General features: G+C 36.2%; 1 long non-coding RNA gene across 1 annotated transcript; it reads right to left on the reverse strand.

Moving 5' to 3' along the window:
- Positions 1–2496: 2496 nt before the first annotated feature.
- Positions 2497–7061, reverse strand: LOC110776141 (uncharacterized). The gene is made up of 3 exons (XR_008928508.1): positions 6831–7061; positions 3187–5581; positions 2497–3090 (listed from the first exon to the last, which is right to left on the reverse strand). It is a non-coding gene; the product is annotated as an uncharacterized lncRNA (long non-coding RNA).
- Between the last annotated feature and the right edge of the window lie 263 nt (positions 7062–7324).

Genomic DNA, 7324 nt, shown 5'->3' on the forward strand with positions numbered 1-7324 from the left:
TTAATAACATATGATAACACTTTTACTAGTGTTACCAAAAATAATTTTATGTAACACTTTTCCATTCCTATTGTAACACTTTAAAAGTGTTACTCGTAATATCTTAGGTAACACTTTTTAACCATTAGTATCACTTTTTTATATCATCTTTTGATTTACAGTAACACTTTATTGAATCGTAGGTATCACTTTTCACCATATAACGTAACACCTTGTTCATTATTTAGGATCACTTTTCTATTCTTAGGTAACATTACATATTTAACACTTTTTAATATCTATGGTAACACTTGCAAAGTAATGCTTTTCATTAAATATAATGATTTAACAAATAGTACAAAATTGGTTCATAAATAATAATAATTAATAATAATAATTAATAATAATAATTATAATATTTATAATAAATAATAAGCTACTACTACTATTGTTGTTGTTGTTATTATTATTATTATTATTATTATTATTATTATTATTATTATTATTATTATTATTATTATTAATGTTATTATTATTACGGATATTTCATGAAATACCCCCGAGGTTTAAGTTAATTCACCAGGTACCCTCGTTGTTTCAGTAATCTACCAGGTACCCCTCAGGTTTCATTTTCTCGCATGACTTAACCCTGCCGTTAAGTGGCCGTTAGAAAAAAAAATTTCACCAGGTACCCTCGTAATTTATTTCACCAGTTACCCCTGAGGTTATTTAGATTTTCACCAGGTGCCCTTGTGCTTTATGGTAATTTCACCAGATACCCCTGCTCACCAACGGCTAGTTTTTTTAAAAAAAACTAGCCGTTGGTAAGCCTTCTCTATTTAAAGGGGGAGCCGCTGCAACTCTTCACTACAAGTTTCTGTTCTTCCCCTTAACCAACTCATATTTTCCCTAATTCCCAACTCACCTTCAAATGAGCTTATATTCTCAATCCCAATCTTCTTCTACAACGTATGAATCCTCATACGTTGTAGTTCCAAACAAAACATGCAACATATGTGGGAAAAAATTTGCAATAAGAAGTTCTGAAACAATGAAAAATCCTCAAAGACTATATTACAAGTGTGACTTATGTGACAACTTCAAGTGGTGCAAGGGAAGCATTAAGCAACCACTGCCAATCAGAAACAACAGAGGTAGCACAAAGGAAGGAGAAATTGAAGAAAACAGAAGCTTGGATGAAGAAATTCACCAAATGAAGAAGAAACTCAAGCAGCAAAAGAAATTAATGCATGGAACTATCAATATTGGCATTGTAATGTTTTTTATTCTAGTATTTGTAATGAGAAAGTGAATGATGACATTTCATCAATAATATGATATTTCATTTCCGAATTAAGTAGCTTTACAAAAGTGTGCCCCCGACACGCAAAAACTTTAAGTGTAGCTCTACAAAAACTTGCTCCCATTGGCAAAAGATATACATGATAAGTTTAGCAAAAAGTTATGCATAAATCACAAAATCAAGTACGCTTCCTTTTTCCCTTACTTGATGCATTACGTTGTTGCTGTGAACTGGAAGCACCTTGATCTCCCCCTTGCTGTGAACCAGCTGCACCAGAACCAGCTGCACCAGCTGCACCAGCAGAACCAGAAGCACCAGCAGCAGCAGCAGCATCCTTCTTTTGCTTTGCTGTGGCCCCACCTCTGCATGTCCTTGCATTGTGTCCCACCTCCTTGCACTTACCACACCTCACAGTGCTATTTCTCTTTCCCCTTTTTGGATCATGTTTACCTATTTTTCTCAGTTTAGGGGGTCTACCTGATGCTCTCTTCATGGGTGGTGGGAGGATAATAGGAAGGTCAAAAGAAGGCCATTGGGTTGGGTCAGGCATGGGGTGTATGTGCTCTGAGTAAGTTAACTTGTATGCTTGCCCTTTGAAGTAGTGAGACACAAAATCAGTAGCCTCAAGTCTTTGGTGGTAAATAACCCTAAGGCCATGTCTGCAAGGTATGCCAGATATTTGCCATACACCACAACCACAAGTCCTTGCATCAAACTTAATAGGGTATTTGACAGCCCCCTCTTTCACTTCATATTCCCCTCCCCCAGCAACTGTTACAGAACAAAACCTGGTGAAACTAGCCGTTGCTGAGCAGGGGTATCTGGTGAAATTACCATAAAGCACAAGGGCACCTGGTGAAAATCTAAAAAACCTCAGGGGTACCTGGTGAAATAAATTACGAGGGTACCTGGTGAAAAAAAGTTTCTAACGGCCACTTAACGGCAGGGTTAAGTCATGCGAGAAAATGAAACCTGAGGGGTACCTGGTAGATTACTGAAACAACGAGGGTACCTGGTGAATTAACTTAAACCTCGGGGGTATTTCATGAAATATCCGTTATTATTATTATTATTATTATTATTATTATGATTATTATTTATTATTATTATTATTATTATTATTATTATTATTAAGCTACTACTACTACTTAAATATAAAATAATATTAACATGTCAACAACCACGAATTTGAAATTTACGTATACGATAGACAATCATTTAAATTGAAATAATTTCATAATATCTTCCATAAACATCCACAAATACCAATTTTTTAGTTTGGCTAAGCAATCTAATAACCAAAACAAAAAGAAGGTCAACTTCGGTCTCTAGACACCAAATTCCAAAACAGAAAAAACAACAATTCCTAAATAACTAGCCTACAGCAGTACGTCCAATTAAGTTGAAGCAAACATAAACAGATTGAAAACAGAAATAGCAGAACAGCAGCAACTATTTCCAAGCACACAACTATTGCTGCTATCTCCAAGCAGACAACTATTGCTGCTATCTCCAAGCAGACAACTATAAGCAGACAAGAACTCTAATTAGCAACAACAGCTAGCATAAGCTCCACTTGCCACAGCAACACCTCACCCTGCTCACCAACAACTGAAATTCCAAGGAACATCAGCACCTGATCACCAATAACAGCTCCAAAACTTTTCGATCCCGAAAAATAAAAGTTTATCTAAGTCATCGATCATGTATATTTAACTCCCCAAACATTGGCAACTACATATATGCAAGCATGTTTCTTGTGGCATCATTACTTGCTACTCCAATCCTTTATCTTGATCCAATTGATCCTGTATATATGTGTAAAAGCATCATATATCAGACAACCAGAACAAATAATGTAATAGACGTTGGTGCTTTCTAAAAGAGAGCATATTAATTATTACCTGATTTTGCTCTTGCTCAGTAGAGTGTACATTGGGAAAATGATCTGTAAGCTATAGATTAATTGACGCACTCCCAAGTGATCGAGTCAAAGTATCCAACATTTCAGGATCAATTTGCTTGAACATCTTCATCAAACAATCAAATCTGTTTCATAAACTGACCTTGAACTGTTTCATGATTAACCTAGATTGCTGACAAAATTATGGAGGATATGGATTTATGTGACAACATCGAGTAAAAAAAAATATAAATGTTGAACATTCAATAGCTTTTATCACCTGAAACAAGATATGATAAGAGCTTGGAAACAATCAATCATTTGTTTGGTAAGTTCATTACAAAAACTTTAAGCAATAGGGACAAAAAAAAAATACTTAGTACTGATTATATAATAGGGATAAACTAAGGCATACTTCGCATAAATTTAACCAACAAATAACTGAAGGAAATAATGCCCTTGGTCCAAGTATGCATTCTATGTTAAGTCTAATAAGTGCGGTTCAGTATTAATTAACAAGTTAATAAATTCAGTGAGATCAAGTGAGCTGAATGCCTAGCTAGAGGCCGTTTCAGTTCAAGTGGAATTAATGATATTAATCCACAGCTTACTCTTGACTGAACCCGTAGGGTCACACAAATAGTACGTAAACGGATCAATTATTTAATGGCATTAAATACTCTATCTATGGATATTCGGAATCGACGGATCTTGGTTTCAGTGGGAGCTGAGATCGTCACAAGCAAGAAATGAATACTCCGGAAGCGATGATATTGCCGAAAACGGAAATATGGATCGTATCGGAAATATAAATATTATCCAAGTCGCAGATGTTGCCGGAAACGGAAACATGTTACGTATCGGAAAATATTATCGGAAATGGAAATACTGCCGGAATCGGAAATATTTCCGGAAACGGAAATATTGTCAGAATCGGAAATATTATCGGAATCGGAAAATAATTCCGGAAACGGAAATATTAAATATTTGTTCGAAACGGAAATTAATTCCGGAATCGGAAATATTAAATATTGTTCGTATCGGAAATGAATTCCGGAACCGGGAATTTAATCGGAAGCGTATCGTACGAATAAGCATCGGACGAGGCCTGCCGGACGAGGGCCCAGCACGAAGCCAGGCCATTGCCCAGCAAGCCAAGCGCGCCACACGAACAGCCAAGGCCACGCCAGGCCCAGCGTAAGGCCAGGCCCAGCAGGCCAGGCCCAGCAGGCCATGGCAGCGCGCGCAGCAATGGGCTGCGAGCTGTGCTGCTGCTCGCGTGGGCTTGCGGCTCGCGTGGGCCGAGCAGCCGTGTGGGCTGAGCGCGGGCATGGCCTGCACGCTCGTAGGTCATGCTCGTGTAGAGTTTGTGTTCACATACGAAACCTAAATTGTATAGGATTTGTTTGATGATTAAATTCCTAATCCTAAAAGGATAAATATTAATTAATTAGAGTCCTACTAGGATTCTAGTTTAACTAATTAGTATCTTAATAGGATTCCAGTTCCTTTTCCATACCTCTATAAATAAGGGCCTAGGGTCATTATTTGCAGGAACGATTGAAGTATTCAAAGGGTAAGTTTTTGATATAAAATTAGCCATACACTTGCAAACACTAGCCGAAAATCCTAGCAACCTTAAGGGCGATTCTAGTTGGTCTAACTTGAGGCGGATCCGGACGTACTGTGGACTATCTACGGAGGTACGACATTTGGAGTCCTAAAGACTTGTTCTTGTTCGGTTCGGGCGCAGCTAGGGAAGGCACGCTACAACATGTATGCATCAATACTATGCTAAATGATTATGTGAATATAATATGCTTTCCTGGCTTTATGGTTTTTCCGCATGATTAATGAATTGTTATATGTATCATAACCTAACATTAACATCATCCACAATCTTGTTGAAATGAAAAAGTCAAAGAGTGAACTTTGGCTAGGATATCAACTTCTAGTCACCAACTAACTTTAAAACAACACTCTAAACACTGGAAACCAGAACTGCAGACCAGAATCACCTGCACCTAAGTTGAAATTTAACACTAAACACAACTGTTGTAACATAATTCTACACACCATAGTTGTGTCGTCCTCCTAAACACACAACCTTACCTAAACTGCTTAAGACAACAAGTCTGAAAACAGAACAAAATAAAACTAGAAAAGAACCAGCAGACTACAACAACTCTACAGAGACATAATGAGTTGAACAGACCAAGCCAGCTTGCTAAAACACACACACCTGAAGTCGTGTCACCAATTAGAAGACTAAATGAGAGTGAGACGTACTCAAGAGAAACAAGCTTGGTGAATCTCTTTTAAATGTCCAAGACAGAGTGGAAGGCTCCCTTCAAATTTGTTCCTCAGCTCCTCAAGGTTTTTTAGTCTGCATAAAACTACAGGACAACCAGTTAATTTATCTTTCATTTACTGGTGAATCATAACCTATATACTGCTATACAGGAAGAATACTACTGATCTACTATCATAACATTATTAGAGAACAAAACTTTAAGGTCAGAAGCCAACAACTCAGTTTTCTTTTAGAACCCGATTAAAATCCTTGAATCGTCTAAGCCTGTTAGTGATCAAGATAAGTGATACTAAAAGCTTCATGTAGCTTCTTGTAAATTGATTCTTAAAATGTTTGAAGATTATGCTATTTGTGTAAAGTATTCAAGCCAAGAACAAAATGTATCGCTCATATATACTAGCACCACCCAATTCAAGGCTTTGTTCCACATTAAGAAAATATTTCAGGATAATATTTCGGAATAAGATCAGAAAGGAGCTATCCAAGTAGAATTAAAAGCTGACAAAAGTTCAAATAAAAAAAAAAGTTCACACAAGAAAAACAATACCATGTTTAAACAAGTTCAGATGAGGGTTTTACATGTGAAAAAAACAAAGCCTGGAAGTCATATTTTGTCTTTGGTGTTACAGCACTGACTCAAAACACAAGTTTATAGATACACAACCATGTTATGTGCCAACTTCATAAAATCATTGTGAAAGACCTTCTTGTCCAATATAATGCCATCCTCCAATCTAAAAGATCAAATAGGTGACAAATAAATATAGTCAGCTACTAGCAGGCATTTGAAATAAATTTTATTCGGTAAATACGAATGTCAGACTAAAGTACTAAGCAATACCCGAATCCAAAAGCAAAGCGGAATACTGCATAAGACGTACTGGAGTAAATTCACCACATCAGTTTACATCATTTCTTGGCTGTAATCTATCAAGTTAAGTCAAACTACATGGTGCTGTTAATCCCATGACTCCATAAGTTTTGTTGTTTGCTAATTTCACTCGTTATCTTCATTCTTCCAACCTTTTACCGTTATATCTTTAGTTTGGAATTCCTTAATAAACTAACCAAATAAACAAGAATTAAAATAGATTCTTTTTAAAGGACAAGATAAATAGACAATATAATTAAGCATTCAAGCATTCAAGCCTACTTCTCAAAAGAAAAAACGCCTACTTTTCCTATTACATTCAATATTTCAAGAACAAAAAAATATTCAGAATCAACAGGTAAAATAAGATTTAATGTGGAGTAAACAACAATCTTTAAACAACATACGTGGAAATTAAAAAACGAATGCAAAATACAAACTAAAGGATAAATTAAATTACCTGGTCAATTGAATGGTGTGCGATGGTCGGTGATAGGAGTGGTCGACCGCGCAACGGTTTTAGGTGATTGTTGCCGCCTCGCCAGCGAGAGATGAGAGCCAAGAAACTCAGAAAGGAGACTAGAAGAGAGAGAAAGTGAGAAGAGACTAGAAAGTGCGGCGTGAGGCCATCAACTGATTTTGAGTTTTAGGGAAAACAGACAATGTTTCTAGTATTTGCCTATTTGGTTCGACCCTAAAAGTAAAACTGTAAAGCGAGTAAATATTTCCAGTTTTTTGGTCTCTGGCGGTTTCAAAATTTTGAGCAAAAATAAAACCCAAATTCTATTTTTTATTTTTGGCGGTAAGTACTTAGTTTTTCTATCAATATGAAATTTTGGGATTAGCCCTATTTTCATTGCAAATATTTAATTTTCTTTTTGAAAAATAAGGTAACACTTCTTAGTGTTACTATAAAATGTTACCTATTTTACAAGTATTACCATAAATTGTTAC

This window comes from Spinacia oleracea, chromosome 1 (assembly GCF_020520425.1).
Source record: "Spinacia oleracea cultivar Varoflay chromosome 1, BTI_SOV_V1, whole genome shotgun sequence".
Taxonomy (NCBI): Eukaryota; Viridiplantae; Streptophyta; class Magnoliopsida; order Caryophyllales; family Amaranthaceae; genus Spinacia; species Spinacia oleracea.